Below are 22,546 nucleotides of genomic sequence, written 5' to 3'. Positions count from 1 at the left end.
AGTTTAATTTTATAGTGAGTGTTTATCCTTTGCCAAATAATTTACCTGTGCATGATGCCAAGACTGTCAGTTCTACTTGCAGATTTACCCCGTGTTCATCCACTCTTCCTCATCACTACTGGCAATCTCCCCAGTCCCGGCCACCACTGCCCGCCACCTGACACTGCAGTCATGTCTCGAGGTTCACTCCTGTGTCCCTTCGGTCCGTTCTCCGTAGAACCACCAGAGGGAGCTTTACATATGTAAAATAGATGATGTCTTTTCTCTGCTTTAAACCCTTCTGCCTTCCTTTTCCACCACCAGTAAGATCCAAACTCCTCTCTGTAGCGTGAAAGTCTCCACACGACGCAACCCCTGCTCAGCTCCTGACCGAACTCCACGTAACTCTCTGTCACACCCTCCCGCCACACTTTCTCTGTCACTTTCCTCTGTCTGACAGTCAACAGAACAAGAAATCAAGCCTGGTTCGTAGCATTTGCCGATGTCTATGGTGTAAATACTCCCCCACTGATCATTTTCAAGCTACCAATGGTCCTTGAACATGGAGCTGGACAGAGATGGGTGGTTTCCACTGCAGTGTTTCCGCCAGGCAGGTGGAAAAACCTCAAGAGCACAGATAATAGTGCAATTTATAACATAATTAGAAAGTAATCCATTTTGAGTATTTCTTGCCTTTTTACAAGTGTTGAACTCTACTCGTACATATTTACATGAGAATTTCCAATTTATTTTTATGTAAGTATAGTTGGGATACAATATCATCTTAGTTATAATAGCTTCAGGTGTGCACTGTAGAGATTTGGCATTTTTATACCTTACAAAGCAATCGCTGCACTAATTCTGGTGGTCGCTCACCGCCGTGCAAACTGCGCAAACTTATCATGGTGTTATTGACACCCTTTTCCTTTTTCAGTCATTCACCCACCCCCTCCCTTCTGGTAACCATCCCTTTGGTCTCTGTTTCTATGAGTCTGTTTTTATTTTGTTCATTTGCGTTGTTTTGTGTTTTTTTTTCAGGTTCCACATAGAAGTGAGATCATAACAAAGCTGGAGATATCACACTCCCTGAATTTCAAATTATACTACAAAGTTATGATAATCAAAAACAGTATTGCCTTTGTTTTAAATGAAATTTAATCATTCATTTATATAATTTATTTTTTTACCAAAGTGTATGTTTTACAACTGACTTTAAAACTGTTCCTACCCAGAATTTCTTCACCACTCCTGCTTAGCTTCTCATATGGGGGCCCCATTAATGAGATTTATTTCACTACGTGACCTTTGTCATGTGGAGAGGAGTTTGGGGTTCTAAGTCCCCCTGTTTGGTCCCTGTGCTGTCATTTCCTGGTGATAATCCTAATGCTAATTAGTTTTCTCCCAGGAGTGAAGCAGAAGAAACTCAGTATCTCATTTTGCCATGCGATTATGCATCTATGTGCAAAATTATACAAAAAAACCAGTACTTCCCGTATCTCGTAGATATTTGTGCTTATTACATTGACCTTTGTTTTTCTCTAATCTTCCATTGTGGGAGTGTGGGCACATACAAGACTATTTTTTTAGTTCCCATCTCTTTTTTATCACTTTGTTAAAAATACTTATTTCTGAAATACTATTTGAACTTGAGCATCTAAAATCACATATGGTAAATTCACTTCTTATTTACTCTGCAACAGGGATTTATCTTTTTCATAATTGTATGTCCAGCACCTAGTACATTGCCTGGAATGTAGTAGACACTTATAAATTTTTTCCACCTTAATTGAGATATAATGGAAATATAACATTGAGTAAGTTTAAGGTACACAACATGTTGATTTCATACACTTATATATTACAAAATGACTCCCATAGTAGTATTAGTTAATGCCTCCTTCACCTCATATAATTACCACTTCATTTTGGGGGTGAGAACATTTAAGGTCTACTCTCAGCAGTTTTCAAGTATATAATACAGTATTGTTAATTATAGTCACCATTATATTCATTATAACCTTCCAGCTATAAAATAAGTTCTGGGGATCTATTCTTTGACCAACTTCTCCCCATTTCTCCCACACCCAGCCCCTGGCAACCACCATTCTACTCAGTTGAGCTTTTTCTAGAATCTAAATATAAATGACATCATACAGTATTTGTCTTGCTCTGTCTAACTTGTTTCACTTAACACAATGCCCACGGGACCCATCCATGTTGTTGAAAATGGCAGTATATTCTTCTTTCTCATGGTTGACTAATACTTCATTGTATATATCTACACCACATCTTTATCCATTTAGGTGTAGATGAACTCTTAAGTTGTGCCCATATCGTGGCTGTTGTGACTAATGCCGCGGTGAGCATGGGAGTGCACGTATCCCTTCAAGCTCCCGATTTCATTTCCTTCCGCTATATACTCCGGGTATGGGATTGCTGCATCGTATGGTAGTTCTTTTTTAAAATTTTCTGAGGACACTCCTTCCTGTTTGCTATAGTGGCTGCACCAGTTTACATTCCCACCGATGGGGCACACGGTTCCCTTTCCTTTACATCTTCGCCCACACTTAGTATCTGCTCTTTTTGATGATCGCCATTTTGGTGTCACCTCCCAGATAAGTACTGACTAGATCATTGTCTATGGCTCTGCTGTTTGGGAAAATATTATGTACATATTATGTACATATTTTTGTGTGCGTGATGGTGAACTTTCTTTCTTTTTTCTTTTGAAATAATTTTAAGCTTCCAAAAAAAGTCATACTGAAAGAATAGTACAAATATTCTCTTTGTCCAGAGACTTATTCAGTTTCACCTATCATCTGAGTAATGTCCTTTACAGTAAATCAATTCTATTGAGAATCGTAAGTTGTACCCAGGTGTTATGTCTCCTGAGTTTTCTTCCAAATAGAGTAGGTCCTCAATTTTTCTTCACTATCATGGCCTTGAATTTTTGAACGTACAAGGCCATTTAATAGACAGTCCTTCAGTTTGGGCTTGTCCAGTGTTTCCTCATGATTACACCCAGGTTATGCATCTTTGACTGGAGTGCCGCGGGAGCCACGCTGTGTTCTTCTCATTATGTCCTATTTGGTGGTGCACAGTGTTATCTCATTATATGTCGTATTAACTTCAATTATTTGGTTAAGATAGTGTCTGCCAGCTTTCTCCATGGTAAAGTTCCTGTTCTCCCTGACCTAATTAATAAAATATTTTGTGAAGAGATATTTTGAAAGGGTGCTGGCGAGGCTGGCTTCAAGACTCTACCTCCTGTGCAGTAGCACAGGCTCCTGTGTTTAGGAAGTTTCCAGGCTTGTTTTCCTTTTGCTTAGTTCCCACAATAGAGAGAAGGAAAGGAAAGGAAAGGAAAGGAAAGGAAAGATGCTGTGTCCTCTTTCTACCCTACTGTGTGATAAGGTCCGGAGATGGGGACAGAGGCTTCAAGGAATGCATCGTCAAGAACGAGGACGTGGCATGTGTTTAGGGATAATTGGTTTCTTAGAAACAATCCTATTAATAGGGGGAATTTGGGTAGCACAAATTCTAGTAAGTGTAAACACTGTACAAGTGGATTTCCTCGAAACTGGCTCTGAGGAAAACATAGTAAATTCCCCACGTATGGAATCAGCTCTAGTCACCCTGACATGTCCAGAATGCGTAAACCCTTTATTTGAACAATTATTAAGAGAAATTCCTTCTGACGCACCTCTTAAAGATGTTATGAATAAATTATAACAAGCTGAATTACTAGAACCAGTTTATACTCCTGTTCCCACGCAGTTAGTAGAAAAATTAGTAAAGGATAAGAAATTTACTCATAAGCCTGTGCCTACTATGGAAGGGCCTCCTTTTGTGGCCTACTGGATAAATGGAAAACTCTGGTATCCACCTAGAGGGGCTAATAGTATAAAAAGATTACCTGATCTTCCTTTTTCTTATACAGGAGCTTATAATAAAGATAGTATACGTATAGTGAATAAAGATGGAATTCATGTGCCTTATAGTAGTTTAAGTTTCATAGAAAGGCTGGCTAGGTCAGGACCTCCTTGGTGCTTAAAAAACAAAGGAACAGAAACTTAGCTTACGAAAGCAGCTTTGTAAAACTGATTTTTATAAATATTTTCCTCAATACTGCACCAAGGAAACTTTTGAACAGCTATGAGAAAGGTTCAGCTTGAACTTTAGATATAGCATAAATCAAATAGCTTTAAAAGATTTCTTCAGGCAGAAAGAAGAACAATGTCTGCCCACAAGCCAATGCTTGCTGTTATGAATACATCTATCTATCACCTTTACTTAAATCAAACTGTATCTTACTTAATAGATAGAAGAATTAAAAGTTTAGATTGTTCCATCAGGTAGTTCTGTTCTAATGATTGAGAGAAAAATGTACTAGTTAATCATGAATATTAATAATAATATACTCTGTAAGATTTTCTGTTTCACCTAACCACAGAAATTTAACTCCCTGCTACCTTAACCACAAAGTATAATCAAATGCCAAAATAAAAAGTATAAAAGTTGTACTCAAATCACAATAAAATGGAACAGTGTCACATCACCTCTGAGCTGTGTAGTCGACTGTCTCCCGCGCAGACGCCTTGCCCACCTTCGGGGCCCCCTGGATCCTGTCGTGGCTGGACCGCCGCAGAAAGGAAAGGAAAGGAAAAAGGAAAAAGGAAAAAGGAAAGGAAAGGAAAAGAAAGGAAAGAAATTAAATGTATGCTACCTTGAGGGAGGCAAGGTAGCATACATTTAATTTTTTCCAATTTTTTTATTTTGGTAAAATACACATAAAATTTACTATCTTAATCTTTTCGAGTCTACAATTCAGTGATATTAAGTACTTTCACGTTTTGTAACCATCACCACCATCCATCTCTAGAACTATTTTCATTTTACAAAACGGAAACCTTATATCCATTAAATAACAACTTCCTATCTCCCCCTCCCCTGCCCCTTGCTACCACATTCTACTTTCTGTCCCTATATTTCTGACGACAAAAGTACCTCAAATAAGTGGAATCATGCAGTATTTATCTTTTTGATAAATGACTTATTTATCAAAAATAAATGACTTATTTGAATGACTTATTTTCCTTAGCATAATGTCCTCAAGTTTTATCTATGCTGTAGCATATGTCAGGATTTCTTTCTTTTTAAAGGCTGAATAATATTCCACTGTATGTATATACCGCATTTTGCTTATCAGTTCATCTATCGGTAGACACTTAGATTGCTTTTAAGTTTTAGATAGTGTGAATGATACTTGATCCACCCTGAAGAATGTTCCTAGTGCAAATGAGATGAATGAATATCCTGTAGCTGTTGGATGGAATGTTCTGCGTATGTCTATTAGTTCCATTTGATCTAAAGTACAGTTCAAATCCAGTGTTTCCTTGTTGATTTTCTGTCTGCAGGATCGATCCATTGTCGAAAGTCAGGTAATGAAGTCCTATACTATTATTGTAAACTGTCTGTTTCTCCCTTCAAATCAGTTAGTATTTCTTTACTGTATTTAGGTGTTCTGACGTTGGGTGTACAAATATTCATAATTATATCCTTTTGATGAATTGACCCCTTTATCATTATATAATGATCTTTGTCTCTTGTTACAGTTTTGTCTTAAAATCTATTTGTCTGATATAAGTATAGCTCCCCTTTCTTTCTTTTAGTCTGTTAGCATGGAATATCTTTTTCCACCCCTTCATTTTGACCCTATGTGTGTCCTCAAAGCCTGAAGCAAGTCTCCTGTAGGCAGCATATAGTTGGGTCTTATTTTTTTTATTTTATTTTAATCCATCCAGTAACCATATTCCTTTTGATTGGAGAATTTAATCCATTTACGTTAAAAGTTGTTATTGATAGGTAAGGCCTTTCTAATGCCATCTTATTGTTTTCTGGCTGTTTTGTAGTTTCCTTGTTCCTTCTCTTGCTGCTTACCTTTGTGAATTGATCATCTTCTGTAGTAGTATGCTTTCATTCTCTTCTCTTTACCTTTCGTGAATCTACCGTAGATTTACCATGAGGTTTAAATAAAACATCTTATAGCTATTACAGTCTGTTTTGCAATAACAACTTTACTTTGATCACATAAAAAACTCTACCTTTTTAATCCCTTCTTTTTTTGTTGTTTTTAATGTCAAAATTTATCTCTTGTCATATTGTGTATTTGTTATCAAATTATTGTAGCCATAGTTATTTTTAATACTCTCGTCCTTTAGCTTTTATATAAGAATTAAGTGGTTAACACTTCATCATATTACAGTATTAAATATTCTGAATCTGGTTATATACTTACCTTTATTAGTGTTTCATATTTTCATATGTTTTCATGCTACTAATTAGTATCCTTTTATTTTAGCTTGAAGAATTCTGTTCAGCCTTTTTGGCATGGCAGGTCCAGTGGTGAATTCCATCAGCTTTTATTTTTTGGGACAGTCTTTATCTCTCTTTCAGTTTTGAAGGATAACTTTGCTGGATAGAATATTTTGGGTTGGCATATTTTTTTCTTTCAGCGCTCTGAATATGTTATCCTATTCTCTACTGGCATATAAGATTTCTGCTGAGAAATCTGCCAAAAGTCTTATAGGGGTTCTCATGTAAGTTTCAAACTTTTTTTCTGTTGCTGCTTTTTAAGATTATCTCTTTGACTTTGATTTTTGACAATTTTATTATAATATGTCTTGAAAAGGATCTCTTTAAGTTGAGTTATTTGGTGACCTATGAATTTCATGAACTTTGATATGCAAATCCCTCTAGATTTGAGAGGGATTAAATAAGCTTTCTGCTCCTCCCTCTCTTCTCCTTGTGAAACTCCAGTAATTTACAAAACGATTTGTTGAATGGTGTCCCGTGGGTTACGTAGGCTTTCTTTACTCCTTTTATTCTTTGTTCTCCTCTGACTGGAAAATTTCAAAATTCCTGCCTTTGAACTCACAGATTCTTTCTTCTGACGCTGATGCTTTCTAATGCAGTTTTCATTTTATTTATTGTATTCTTCCACTCCAGAATCTGTTTGGTTCTTTTTCACGATTTTTATCGCTCTGTTAAACTTCTCATTTTGTTTGCGTATTGTGTTGCTTATTTCATGGAACCATCCTTCTGCTTGTAATTGCAGCTAATTGAATTTCTTTAAAACAATTATTTTGTGTTCTTTATCAATTAAATTGCAGATCTCCATGTCTTTGGTACTGGTTACTAGAAGACTATTGCGATTCTTTGGTGGTGTCATGTTTTCTTAATTTTTCGTGTTCTTTGAATTTTGCATTGCTGTCTTGGCATTTGAAGCAGCAGTTTCTTCCTTCAGTTTTTACTAACTGCCCTTGCCAATGCATCCAAACTTGATAGATAGATGATAGACAGATAGACAGACATAGTTCCAGTGGTGTGCTGGAACTTTTCTGCTGGAAACTTGGACTTCCACAGAGGTTCTCTCATCCATGGGTGATTGCCTAAGGTGATGTGGAGCTGGTTCAGAGTTCACAGCCAGGATCGACTCTATATGCCTATTATCTGATGTATGGGTAGGTGAGGCTCCTCTTGGGTCCCTTAGTATGTAATGCTGGATCTCACAGCTTCCACACAGGCAAGTTTGTTTGTGTACAGACCCCAAATTTTTGTTGAGGAGAACTCAAACCTGAGACATATTATTCAGCCATGGTGCTTGACAGTTAAAAATTATTAAATGGTTGGATGATTTTATCTTATTCTATGGCCAGACCTAAAAAATATTTTTTTTCTAAAAAGTTATTTCTTCTTCCTGAATTTTCTGGATTTTATTATTTTTTTTCCCTATAACTTCCCCGCCCCACCCAACCAAAGCTCAAGTTCTCTGGATTGTCTCTTATATGTGCACCTTCTGACCTCTGCCCTTCATCAATTTTCGTGAATGCAGCTGAAATGTATCTCTTCTCTTCCTGGTCATAACTGTCCTAACTACTACCTCTGGCCTAGCACATGCTCTTATCACCTGTCACTGAGCTATTGTTAATTGTCTTCTAATTTGTTTCCTACCTCCAGTCTCTCTCCACATTAATCCTCTGCCTGGTGCCAGAGGAACCCTCCCGAAGCACAGGTCAGATCATGCCAAGTCCTTAGAACAGACCAGGTGGCTATGACACCATCAGGATAAAGTCCAAATCCCTCATGTGCCATTCAGGCCCGTCCACAATCTGGCCTCGATCTGCCTGTCCACACTTTCCTTTCAGCAGTTCCTCTCACGTTTGACATTTTGACATGCCAATGTTTCCCAGGTGAATTTCTCAGAACACTATTTTCTCAGCTATTAATATATATTACGTTAATATATGCTACGCATAATTTCATAATTTCCCATGGCTAAACAAGCTGGGTTGGTGATGCTGTTATAAACAAAACTTTGTAGGATTACTCAGAGCCTAGCTTTTTTAAAAAAATATGACCAAACTATACATATACATATATATATTTATTTTTATTTATTTATATATAATACGTTTGGTAAATTATATGTAATATATAATTTCAGAAATTATATATTATATATGTTATATATTATATATTTGGCAAATTATATATTATATATTTATATATGTTTTGGTAGATTCTATATGACATAATTTATATATTATATATAATTTATATAATACATAATTTCATAAATTATATATGTGTTATATAAATTATAATATTATATACTGTATGTTATATATTATATATTTGGTAAAGCTGTAGAAAAAAGGAATGGTGAATATAAAAATCAGGGTAGTAGTTATCTTGTGTGGAAAGAAAGATTTGGCAACGAAAGTGTATACAAGAGGCTTTAATGATGTTGGGAATTATTTCGTATCTTAAGCAAGATAGTGCATGCATGGGTACATGTTATTTGTTGTTGTTGTTGTTTTCACGTTTTAACATCTCTGAAATCAGGATGGTCTTGTAATTGCTGAGAGCCGAGTAACAATTGTGATGTAGTTGTCTTTACCTTAGAAATTTTAGAAAAATTCTTAACCAATTTCTTTCACTCATTTTCCTTTTTTATGTTCATAAAAGTGACATATAACAAAAATATAAATCTGAAAGATATCTTTTATTAAGTAAAATAAAATAAAAATCTAAACGGCAAAAAAAAAAATCATGTTTTGTGTAACAAAATCTACATTCTAGCTTGATGGTAACTTAAGGGTCTTAGTGGCTGAAGCATATTTCCCATGACTTGTTTCCTCATTATGGTCAATATAGAATGTAAAGATGACTATTAGATTAGCAAACTCCGTGTCTCACACCTAGAAGGTATACACTAAATATTGTTGATTGGATTTTCAGTGACTATTTATATTCAACTCAAATGATCCACTAACATTCTTCACCAAATCTGGCCTTTTTTAAAAAACCCAGCAACAATGATTGGAAAGACCACTTTGATAAATGCGTAAACTGATAAGACAGTCTGCATTTATGTGCTAGCGAGAAAAGGCTACCAGGAATCGTAAACTCAGGTTGGTCTCATCCTCTTCTAACTGTGGCTATGCCTAGTTGTACATGATAGTAATTAGCTCTGTTCTCAATATCCAAATCATAAAATCCTTAAGAAACTATGGCTTATGTTTTGTTATCACATATAATGCTATGGATATAGTTTGTTGTATTATGGATATAATCTTGTTTTATTAATGGTTCTGTTTGTACATGTGGTACACTGATCACATCCTCAAAATATAGGGTTTTATATGACTTGGCTTTGCTTATATTGCCACAGGATCTTAAAATTGTACCCATGAATCTACTTTGAAACCATCTATAATGTGTGGCCTGTGGTCCCTAGGTCAAGAGAGATTGAAATTTGGAGAAACCGATTTATAAGAAAATCCCCAGTTTCCATGTTTACTGACCTTCGAGGTAAAAGTGTTAGTTGACTCGCAGTGGGCTCAGTAGCAGGCATACATTGGAACTAGACCTCCAAGAGATATTCGGATTCTATATCTGATCAAACCTGGACTTCTCAGATTGATGGAGACTCTACATATCCTGGTCGTCACTTTCTTTGGAACTGTATATTTCAAATTATATAGTCAGCCATAATCCTGCAGTCTTTCTTATGGCCGACTTCCCTTCTCATTTGCACATTTTCTCTTTTGTTGAAAGGGCTACTTTTTAGTTCACTTGCAATCTCTATTTTTCTATTGTTCACAGTACCAACATAGTGTTAAGCCCTTAATAACCCTGTATTGCATTATCATCCTAAACATTTGTAAGGTAAAGACTTTGAGTAGTATGCACTATCCCTAAGCCCTTCAGCACCACGAAACCGGGAGATTATTTAGAAGCAGATATTCTATATTCTATTCAGTTCTAATATCTTTATTATCCCTAAACATGGACCAAAAATCCTGGGATTGCTGCATTTGCCATTTATTCTTGAGAAATGATAAATCCTGGGACATATTTTACTGCTTCAATTTATTACATATCAAAAGTTAAATCTCCCCAAGACAAATAATATAGATAAAAAGTTAATTGTGCATGCAGCTCATGTCAAAAATTATGCTTAAATTCATAGCTAAAAATAATTTTCTCAGTAAAGGAGACAATACTTAATTGTTATGTAAAATTTTAGAATGAAAAGTTCTTAAAGATTTAATTCATTCTAATTTAATAAGAATAGAATTAATTGCTTCTTTGGTTAATTTAAATATTAACAATAATCATCCTAATAGAGATTATTTAGAACAAAATGACAATGAAGAACAAGCTTTAATATCTTCTGGCTCTCTAAAGACCACAGTTGAAAGCATCGACTATTTAATCTTCTTATTTTTTGTGACATAATTTTCAAAATGAATATTTTAGATCAGTGATCCAATTTAAACCCTGTTAAAAAGCGAGGAAAGCATGTAATCAGAAATAATTTTTCTGCTATGTCTTATATTAAAGTCAAGCCCTTTCACAAATCTTTGAAAAGTATTTGGGAATCAGAGCATCACCATTTACATTTTTTTTTTCTCTTCTTTATAGTGTATGCACATGATATGTCACTTTCTTCTCGACAGTTCCTGTAATAGAAAGTCTTCAATGTGTTTGGAATAAGAATTTAAAATTTCATTCTCTTTCTAAAGATATGCTGATAGTTATAAAGAGTAAAATAATCAAGTATTAAAATGCTCAGAGAACACCCCAAAATATTTTCATTAAAAAGATTAATGTTTGTACTGCATTTATCTGGAAAAAAAAAAGTTAAATTGACCAGTGTGGCACTTGTTTTATAAGAGGGATGAGTGTCTGCTGAACAGCCTGTTAAGAGAGAGAGACACAATGCAGGCTCAGAGGCTCAATGCTTAGAAACTGCTCTATATCATTCAGGAATCATGAAACAGGCATTTGTGGCTTAGAGCCCTGGAGTTTTAGGAAATTCTAACTTCTAACTGAGACACCTCAGAGATCACAGATAACCAGCCAGAGGAGCGCTGGTTATCTGTGATCTCTGAGGTGTCTCAGTGGGTGCTCCACAATCTAGAAAGGTAATTGTGACTTGAATCCTAGTTCTTGTGGAGATTATCTCTACAAAATTACCTGGGAAATGTCATATGGTTCCAGAGAGGAGGGAAATTGTCAAGTCTTGCTGATCCTTCTTCTGTGATATTATATATATCCTATTTGTTTTGTTTATCTCTGGAGAACCCTAATTCACAGAAATTATATGTGTGTGTGTGTGTGTGTGTGTGTGTGTGTGCAGCGCGGATATGTGTGTGTGTGTGATAGATGATAGATAGATAGATAGATAGATAGATAGATACATACATACATACATACATACATACATACCATACTCATACATAGAGATTTATTATAAGGAATTGGCTCATGCCATGTCATTATGGAGTCTGAGAACTTTCAAGATCTGTAGTAAGCCAGCTGGAGACCCCAGGAACCAACAGTAAAGTTCTCATTCAAGTCCAAGTCCACATCCAAAGGCCTGAATACTAGAGGAGTCAGTGCTGTAAGTTCCAGTCTGAAGGCCAACATGCCCGAGACCCAAGAAGAGCACGTGTTTTCATTTGAGTCCAAAGGCAGGAAAAGACCGCTGTCCCAGTTCCGCAGGCAGGAGTTCCCTCTTACTTGGGGGAGGTCAGCCCTTTTGTTCTGTTCGGGTTGTCAACTAATTGGATGAGGGCCACCCATGTTAGGGAGGGAATCTGCTTTATTCAGTCTATTGACTCAAATGTTAGTATCATCTAGAAACACCCTCACAGATACACCCAGAATAATGCGTGACCACGTATCTGGTCCAGTCAAGTTGACACAAAAAATTTAACCATCACAATCTGATTCTATTAACTTTTCCTCATGTGGCCTAAAATACATTGACATTATCTATAATATCCATTCTTCAGGCAGGATTTAAAAGAATCAAAAGCAGGACTTCCTGTGGAATCATTAATAGTTTAGACCTAGATGAAATCTTAGAAATGTTTAGTCCAACTCTTTTGTTTTGTCTTCACAAAGATAACTGTCCAGGGGTCCCAGAGACGAGAGGCCAAGCTAGTCCCTGTCCTCCTGCTCTAGGCGAGGGCTCCTCCCACAGCTCACGGCACTTCTCCACGGTCAGGAAGGTGTCGTTTGGGGAGATGCTCATCTTCTCTCACACCCGCTCCTGCTCTTCCCTCTTCTATTCTGCTCTCTGATTCTCCCCCCTCCTTCTATTTATCTTGCTCCTTCTCTCCCATTTCTCCACCCCTTCTCATTTTTCTTCTGTTTCTTTCTTCACCTCTTCCTCCTTTTCTTCTTTATCTTTCTTCTCTTCTTTCTCTGTCTCTCTCTTTTTTTTTTTTCATGCGTGGAAAACTTAAGAATTGGAATAAATACAAAAGAAAGCAGACTTCCTTAACTTAAGCTTATACATCTCCAGCCTGAAGGCAAAGGCCGTGCTCATCATCTCCTGTGATGACGGCTTCTGTTTTGAGCCAAGATCTTGGAGAAGTAACCAACCTATTGGTGTCCCTGAGGATTTGGGACTACCTCTGTGGGGCCCCGTTGGTTGAGACTTGGCATCTCACAGGAAAGATTGTTTGGAACATTTGTTCAGTCCAGTTAACAGTCAACTAGTATGTACTATATGTTGGTTACTATATTAAGCACTTTAGTTCAGTTAGCAGGAGAGAGGTCCGGGAAGTTTCATCACAAAATGTTGTCAACTTTTAGTCACTTTTTCATGAAGTAGATTAGAATTATAGACCAGAAACCAAGGGAGAAATAAATGAGTGACTGCAGAAGAGTGTAACAAATGAAGGAAGTATATGCTGTTATGAGGGCTTGTGGGAGGGACATCTGTTCTGACCCAGGAAGTCTTCCGGGGGAAGTGATTTCAGCACTGAATTTTGAAATGAGTAGGAGTCAGTGAGCTGTAAAGGGTTAGTGGTTGGGCGAAGGCTTGAGGAACAACCAGTACAATGGCCTGGAGGAAAGAGGACACAGTCAGGACCAGGAGGTGAATTGGTATGACTGGAATGGAGGGGACACATTCGCCTCCAGGGCGAGACTGGAGAGCGATGCAGGAACCAGAAGTGAAGGGCTCTGTGAGCCCAAGAAAGGAATTGAAAGCTCTTTCTTGGCATAATGGGGAATCATCTACTATTTATCAGAAGAATGAAAAGATCAGACATGTATCTTAGAAAGATTCTTCTGGTTGCAGTACAATGAGTGACTAGGCAGTCCAGGCCAAAAGTGGGTGCAGAAGTATCTGTTAGGGGTCTCTGTAATAACTAGGGTAAGATATATTGGCGGCTTGGGGGTGGAGGTCAGCGGAAGGATGGGAGGAGTAATGGGCTTGATAACTGAATGGACTTGTGGGCAGATGAGCGAGAGGAGTCAGATCAGTTGTACCCACCAGGCTCCACAGAGCAAACTTGCCTCTGATAGAGCCATTCACAGAAGCAGGGGATGCTGGACCAGGGGATATAGAGAGGGTTAGAAAAAAAAAGTAAGCTTAGTTTTGTACCTTTTGAGTTTGAAATGCTTGTGGATCACCCAAGTGAGGCTGTCCAAAAATCAGGCAAGCAAAAATGTCGGTTTATATATAGAAACTTAATAACTGGTTATTTTATTAAGACTCTGGATAAGGAGATGAAATCCCCTGGACAAGGTCATGTGCTATCGATACTATGCCCTGGGGGTTTCTCAGCACCAAAGCAGTTCCTCAGGCCCTAAACTGAGCTCAGAGCGCCGAGCCCGGGGCCAAGGGAGAACCAGGCAATGTCTGAAGGAGTCCAGAGAGGAAACCAGAGACACTCTTAAATCTCGTCCTCATTATTAATCTATACGAAATTATTCTGCAAGTGCCAAGTTGCCCAAGCAGTAAATGAGCTAATTTTAAGATCAGCTCAAAGGACACTGCGGTTGAGAACATGGGCTTTTGAGCGGATAATTCTGGTTTAGATTTCCAATTCCGTCGCTTACTCTGTGACCTTAGGGAGCTCAGTCTCTCTAAGCCTCAATTTCTTGATCTGAAAACAGGATAACACAATCAGTTAGGTAAAACAAACAAACAAACAAACAAACAAAAAACCTAGCTCATCATACTGTTGTAAGGATTAAGTGAAATAACGTTTGTTAACGTTTTAGCAAGATGCGATTTCTGGCAAATAGTGTGGTAGTTACTGTAGCCGTTGCTGCTGTTATGAGAAATCCGGCAAAGAAATACCTTCCCCCATTTACAATGGCGAACAGGGGTTAAAACAAACAAAAAAAGGGCACACAGCCACAGCCACGCAGAGAGCATGTGTCTAGATATTTATTTGTAATAACATAAGACTGTTATTTCTTGCTTTAGAACCATAGCCATGTTGTTCTATGGAAATGTGGAAGAGAGAAGCACATCCTGTTGCTGAGTGACATGCTCATGTCATTCCTGGGGAAGCAGGTGGCCAATCAGTAATAGACAGGTAATTGCCTTAGAAATGGATTTAGTTAAAGATTGGAAATGATGATAGCATGTATTGTTCTGACGATCGTGGTTTTAGGGTGGTTCATGGCCAATTATAATTTTAAAAAATAATATTGAAAAGAGCATCTTATTTCTACTAAGAGGAAGCCACTACTTGCTCTATTATTGAACCAAGCTCTGGAAGACAATAGAAGCACTCATCATACTGGACAAATGCTTTGTTCTAGGCTACTTTTTCTTCTAGGGGAGTTCAACATTTGAAAAGTCTAATTATCCATCCATTCATTCAACCAACATTTATTGAACACCCACTATTATTCTTTTGTGTTCCTCCCTTTTTCCCTACTCTGTACTTTCTTTCTCCACTTTGCTCCCATATACTCCAAATGACCACAAAAATTTAGAAATGGACAACTTTTATGCACTTGCTAATGGCGAAGTAAATTAGAACAACCTTTTAAGAAAGCAGTGTGCCCCTGTAAGTTAGCACAAAAATAGTATGCCCTTTGATCCGGCAATCTCACCTCCTTGGAAATTTATCTGAAGAAAATAATTCAGCAGGAGAAAAAAATTGTTTGTAAAAAGATATTTATTGTAGCATTACCTATAATACTAAAACTTTGGAAATAAATTAAATTTATAATGCTAAATAATAATTAAGAATGAAAATTTTATATTAATTCTACATAATATTATACAGCTGTTCATAATATATGTGCAGTCTCCTTAGAGATCTGAATAAAATTAATGATCTCTTAGATAAGGCAGTTTGCAAGAATTTACCTGTTCTGTTTACAGCTATTGAAGAATTAACATGAAATATGAAAATGACCAGGAAAGAAAAAACCAAAATGAAAATAGTGTGTTAGGAGAGTGGAATAGTTTTATTCCTAATCTTTGAAAATTTATTTTAAAAATATTTCATAATATTTTAAAATGAACACCCCAAAGAATTGTTCTATATGTGGTTAAAATCTAAAATGGCATCTGGCAAGGAGCGAATCAAGAAAGCTTTACTACTTTTAGAAATCAAGTAATCTTAGAGAAATAAATAGTTCTGTTTCTCGGTGTTTTATCTCCCTTGTTTTCTATTGTGAGAGGCATTTACAAGTATATTGAATTTCTCTTGCTTATGAATTCAACTGCTGCTGCTTTTTCACAAACAGCCTTAATCCTTTGTTCGGCTGTCATAGTTGCTACCGCAGGAATTATGATGCTGCCAGCAGAGAATTCAAGAGCTAAAATGAAGAGGTTTTTAAAATGCCAGTACATACTTTCCCCCTTTTCTTTCGATTGAAAAAATATATATATAAATAGCTGTATATAAACTATATATTATGTATTATAAATATATTATATAACTATGTATTATATGTAAACACATCTATTTATTTATATAAAAGACATATATATATATAAAATCCATTAAAATCTAATCTCGTTCAGGGCAGGGACCATAAAGTTTATTTATTCTGAAAACATAGTCTCCATGCTATATTAATTATTGTAAAATAAAATAAATATATTCATTAATATATTTGCTAGCAATGAAAAAAATATGCTGGCTTTCTTGGGGATAGATCCCACAGTTTTACTCATGCCCATGCCAGGATTTTCTTTTCTTTTTCTTTCAAATTCTTTGACTCTAATTTTCAATCACTCAGGATAGTGTTCCAGTCCATGTCAGGTAGAGGAGCTGGGAGTTTTTATTGGCTACTTTGACTAATATTATAACATTACTGTTATTTTAGTATGATTGAATGAAGAAAACAATGAGTAAAATTATTCATGATTGACTTTAAAATCAGAGAAAATAACTGTATGCGTAAATGATAGAGCTTTATTGAGGTTTAAAGTCACGAGGAAGATGCTCGCTTGCTAGAGATGCAGGAGCGGTGGGCGGTAGACCACACGGGACCCTCCAGGGTGCCTTCCCAGCCCACTGCTACCAAGTTAAACGTATAATTCCAAAACTGTTTTCCTTAAGAATCTAAAGAAAATTATTTGAAAATCCCCGTAGAGATAGAAAGGAAAAACATCCAGGAAGCAATGATTGTGTATTATTCTACTCAAAGCTAACTCTACACGAAAATGACCTTAGTCCTTTGCAGATGGAAACAGGACGGGATCAAACACAGTCAGACTTTGCCTGGAGGGGAGGGATTTCTCACTGACGGTCACCTGGATTTTGATTAGGTGAAGTGTGATAATGCAAACTATTGCCTCCTAGTTCCTGCGGAGGTTGTGCCAATGACGATTTCACCGAGGCAGTTCAGAGGGAGCAGCTCCACACACGTGTAGACGCAAATGCACGCGTGCATGCAAATGCTGTTCGTTCCATTTGCCAAGCTAATGTTTGGTTTATGTTACTTCCCTTACCTCCAAGGTTACCGACATAATCTAACACCAAAATCAACGTTGCTATTTTGATATTTTTTTTTCGAAATTAATGATGGAATTTCTAAATGCATACAGGGGAGTCTGAAGACATTAATCTGTTGAATTTCAAGGTCCTGAAATTTTAAAACTGGGTCCCACGCCTTTGTCCTTCCAGAAGTTTGCCCAGGGTCAACAAGCAGGTGAGTCGCAGAGCTGGTATTTAAACCTGGGTCCCAAGGCTTTGTCCTTTCCGTTTCTGGTATTTAAGCCTGGGCCCCCCTGCCTCCTCCGACCCCCTCCTGTACAGTCCTCGAGCCATAAGACACCGTTAGAGGCCAAGGCAGTGTCCCTGGAAGCCTTGTCATTCCACAGGACACAGATGTGGTCCTGTGCAGTAAGTCTGTGAGGGAGGCAGGGGGGCCCAGGCTTATCGCGTACCACTTTCTTATAAACAGAGTTGATTTTTAAATGAATCAGAACCTTAATTTTCAGAAAGATAATCACAGGCACGGAAAGGAAGTTTATCTTCAAGTCCAGGAAACAGCCCGCGGGTCTAATTTTAGGACTATGACTATCAGCAGCATCCTTTAAATACTGCAGAACGCTGCTGCTTCCAGGGCCTCTTCAGGATCTGTTTGAATTCACTGGGATCAAAGGAGCCCTCCGGTTCCCTTGGAGTGAGGCAAATGCTGCCAGCAGTCCCCTTTCAGCTGCTTCGTTGTGTTCTGTACGCCCCGTAGGTCCTTTCTACACCCTCCACACTCTGGGCCAAACACAACACGGCGGTCACAATCGGGCACTGGTTAATTTCCTTCTCTCATCATCTTGCTTCATTTAAGCTGAACTTTTCATGCTGCTAAAATTTCATTAGAAAATGACAGGCTCCCTGGGATTAGAAAACTTACCTGATAACAGACACCTATGTTGAAAGGAGTCTGGGTAAGATCTTCCTCATTAAAAGTAAAAGGAGAACACTCCAGCCACGCCACTAGCTGGATTCAGAGCGCACAGATAGTCTACCTCGATTTGCTGGAAAAACCTTTTCTTGTTGGGGTAGCCTGTGGAACTGGGGCAGAGACAGACCTCAGGGGGCTCTGATTTTAAGACACTCAGAATAATTATCGACTCCGTTTTCAGAGTGCCCATTACATGTAAAGCATTTAACATGCACCAATGCCAGTATCCCCACAGGGGATATATGTGTATGCTTTTCATTGCAGGGTGCATATTACCGTTGAGGACACGTAGATTCAGAGAGGTCCAGAAGCTTGCCCAGGGTCACCAAGCAGGTGAGTCGCAGAGCTGAGATTTAAACCTGTGTCCCACGGCTTTGTCTTTCCGTTTCTTTGACATGCCGCAGACACATTAGTTCTGTGTGACTACAATCCATTAAGGATACCTGTTTGGCCTCAAGAATTCCATTCTGTTTCAGACCTCAACAACTGGAATAGTATTATTACTAAACCAGCCAGGCTGCGAGGATTCAAATCTTCACGTCTATTTGGTACGTGGCTGCCGGCTGGCTGTGCGATCTGGGGCTGTCACTGCTCTGAGGTTAGGTTTCTTGAGCTGTAAAATGAGGGTAATACTAAAATTTTCCTCGTAGGATCGATCATTTTGAGAATTAAATGAGAAATTCTTGCAGAGTACTCTTGAGGACTCCATACAAGGTAACTATTGTTATTACCAAAACTGCTTATAAATGCTTCTGTCTTTCCTGTGCTCTGTATATGAGCGAAAGAAAAATAAAATGATTGGGGAAAATTTTTGGAACAAATTAACGTGTGACTTGCTGGAAACCTCGAATAATAATAATACAAATAAATAAAGAAGGCTGATGTACAGAATTTGCAGCGGTGCAGGGCATTGCAACAAACCATGCGCTATAGAGTGAAGGCTGAGGCTGTCACAGCCCATTACTTCCTAGCCTAACTCCGTGCTGATTCAGCCAAAGGCAGGCAGTAATCACAGCCAAGTTTATATGCTTGAGAATTGATGTGGTCATATTTCCACATTCTTAAAAGCAAAGTCAAGGAAAAAGCGTGATCAGAAAGTTTTTACGGGTCTAATCATGAAATGCTGAAAGCTCTGGCTTATTGATTTGCCTTTAGTTGACCTCTGTAATTCGGAGCGATCTGCCCAGCCCAAAATGGAGGTATCGCAGGAGAATCTCTTTTGTCTTTTGGCCATTTTGGGACAAAGAACTTGTCGGTTCTTATTTATCCTACAGCGGGGAATTGATTTGGGTTGGTGGTAAGTGTTCAGATGGGATTGCAGGACACCATTTATCTTAGTCTCCCCACAGGCCACACAATCAATGTCATTTATGCTAATGATGGGATTGCCCACCGCATCAGAAATTCTGAAAAGCATGTGCAGGAGCAGTCACGGTAGGTAGCATATTCAATTATCTCTTTGTATTTCTAATAGTAGAAATAAACTGGGAGACATATATTTGACTACTATTCTGAGCCCACAAATCCATTGTTTTTTATTAAATGGTACTAATTGTGGTTGTCACGGAAACCCTAAGGTACTTAAGCCGAATTGCCCAATCTATTTTTTTTCCTCTGTAAGCAATTATTTCTTTTCCCCCTCTAGAAAGCTATTATACATATGCTCAGAGACACTAGCTCTAAGTTAAGATGCTCAATAAATCTGTTACACCAATTTTATTTGTACCATGGTATGAGAATCAATTTGCTTCAAATGTAAACTGATCACCTAGAAAAAGTAATAAAAGTAGTTGGCTGTTTTCCTCGCCAAAAATATTGATGTGAAACAGATGATTTTGAAAAAAAAAAAAAAAACTACTTGCTTTAAAATGCTTGTATCATTTTATTTCTATGTGTATGCTTTTAAAATACCATTTGCTGTAATGTTTTCAAAAAATGGAAAATTATATGAAAGAGTCCTCTCTGTTTCTTGTTAATCTCGTGGGCAGATTTCTTGGAGAACGATATTGGCGGAGGGTATGTTTGCAGAGAAAAAGTCTTGAGTCTTACCGTCTTGGGTAAATTCACTCTTCAATTTCACTCTCCCTGATCATCCTCTTATTCCTCATGCCGTCACGGAAACTCACCCCTAGGATCCCGGAGTGATGCGTTTGGGTCAAAAGGAGAGAATGTTTGGCTGGCGGAGCCACAGCAAATTTCTAGCGTCCTCGCGCCATTCATATGTCATGGGAGACGAGCAGAGGCCCCAGGACGAGGCTGACCTGCCGAGAGAAGCTTTCCCAAAGATTCGCTGAATTCCCTAATGATGGCTTCCAAGTCACTTCAAGAAGTTGGTCCCCTTCCCCATGCAACATCTCATCCCACGAGCGTAGGCGGGTGCGGAGAGAAGGCTCGGGGAGCGGCGGGGTGCCCTTTGCACGCGTGCGTTTTAGAAAACGCACGATGAGAGGTCCGTAACGTGGCAACACACACAGCTCGCTGCAGCCGCGGGGCCTTGGTCATCATCGCCATCGGCGAGAGCGGTCGCCGCAAAGGCAGCGCCTGTCTCGAAGGAAATAACCAGGCTTTTGAGTTTATCTTAGTAAGTCTTCCCTACTATGTTATTTGGTTCAGATTATGAATCTTAATTCTTTATTTAAATACAAGGGAATGTAGAGAGCCAGTCACATTTCTCTTCCCATTCTATCTTATGTACTCCTCATTTAACAGCACATACATATACTAACCACATGATACTACCATTGTTTACATATGTTTATCTCTGCAGATTAAACCAGGTACAGATAGGGACTGCAGTCTGGAAAAAAAAAAAAATAGTGAAATGAAACCAAGCAAATCCTCGCGATCTCCAGCACCAAGTGACGTTAGGCTATTTGTTCATTCAGTGATTACTACCGAGCCGCCACTGTTTCCCCACGCTGGGCTAGCTGCTGGGGATTCAGTGGCAGACACGCGTCCTCACGGGGCGTTACACGTGCGTCCTCAGCGGTGGACGCCATGTGCTGTGAGCAGGAAACTGCAGGTTCTCAGAGCACAAGGTAGTGCCCTGGCCCACAGGGGAATAGCCTGCCTGTCAAGTCAGGCTTCCTCAAGGCGATGGCTTCGAAGCAGAGAGCTGTAGATGTTCAGCTTGGAACAAAAGTTTAGGGAATGTTCCAGAGAGGAGGAGGCACACACGTAAACAGGAGGAGGTTGGAGGCCAAAAGACAGATTCTTGAATTCCTGTGCCCACGAGTTCCTAGGGAAGAGGTTCCAGCCTCCACAAAAGCCGTGCTGGTGACACCGAGCTGCCGCTCTTACGTAGGAGATGATATTTCGTAAGGAATGGCAGGTCTGAGTCCTAGGCTGAGGCTGCTCCTCTGATAGGCCCTGATCATGCAGCTTTTTGAGATGACTTTGAAGCAGCACATCAGCCTCCCAGAGCACCCCAGAAGGCGTCACCTAGGGAATTGCAAAAGGACCCGTTTAAGTAAATTTCAGAACCAAGGATGATTTGCTATTAGGAAAATTATAACTGTGGGGGAAGAGGTTACTTTACTCTTCAGTAAGGAATCAAAAGCCTCCCTCTCCGCCTGGGAAGTGACGGTGATTGAAGAACCAATTAAAATAAATGTTGGCGCCTGTTCTCTGTGGCACAGAGCTAGAACTAGTGCCCTGCAGGCTGATTTTGCTCTCTAGTTATGAGGAGAGGCGAGGAGGAGAGAGCAAAGAAAAGCAGATCTTGCTAGGAAAGAGGCTCCCGGACGGCCATCTAAGGCCTTCTTTTTGTTTAGCTTTATTGGCACAGAGAGGGCATCATCTGCCTGCAACTGAGCCCGAAAAATGCCGGGGGTGTTCAGGGGAGTCCTGAAACCTTGACTGGCAGGTTGGAGGCCATCCTGCTCCTGACTCTATGATGACTGGGGTTGGCGACGAGGTTATTAACGTGAAAAGCAGTAGTTCTCGGACAAGTGAGATGACCTGATCGCCAGGGGTCCTCAGGCCACGTAGTCATTTGTAGAACTGAAAAAAGACTGCAGAAGACTGGATCTTTATGGCTTCTTATAACTTGAATGTACTTCAGTCTTTCCTGGCCTTCCTCACCCAAGGTGGGTCTGATAAGCCCCAGGGGTTCTCGGGCTGCCAGGGAAATTTAATTCCATTGTGTCATTGATATCCATTTGCGATTCCTTGGTTTTCCTACTTGTTAGAGCTGGAGTTGTCTCTGAGACTTGATGGAACCTGATTTCCGAAGGTCCAAAAGCTTTCTCTGTTGGGGCTGGTGTCTGGGCTCAGGGTTCTCATAGTTAAACTTTTAGCTAAGCCCTGAAAGGAG

At 38.8% G+C, this 22,546-nt stretch overlaps 1 long non-coding RNA gene across 1 annotated transcript; it reads left to right on the top strand.

Annotated features, from left to right (window-relative positions):
• Window positions 1-13,270: 13,270 nt before the first annotated feature.
• On the top strand, window positions 13,271-18,593 carry LOC120610687 (uncharacterized). Its single transcript, XR_005654981.1, has 3 exons — window positions 13,271-13,441; window positions 14,783-14,894; window positions 18,496-18,593. It is a non-coding gene; the product is annotated as an uncharacterized LOC120610687 (long non-coding RNA).
• Window positions 18,594-22,546: the final 3,953 nt, after the last annotated feature.

Source organism: Pteropus medius, unplaced genomic scaffold (genome assembly GCF_902729225.1).
Source record: "Pteropus medius unplaced genomic scaffold, Ma_sr-lr_union100, whole genome shotgun sequence".
NCBI lineage: Eukaryota > Metazoa > Chordata > Mammalia > Chiroptera > Pteropodidae > Pteropus > Pteropus medius.
Note: the sequence above shows the minus strand (reverse complement) of the source record. Positions and strands in the feature narration are given on the sequence as shown.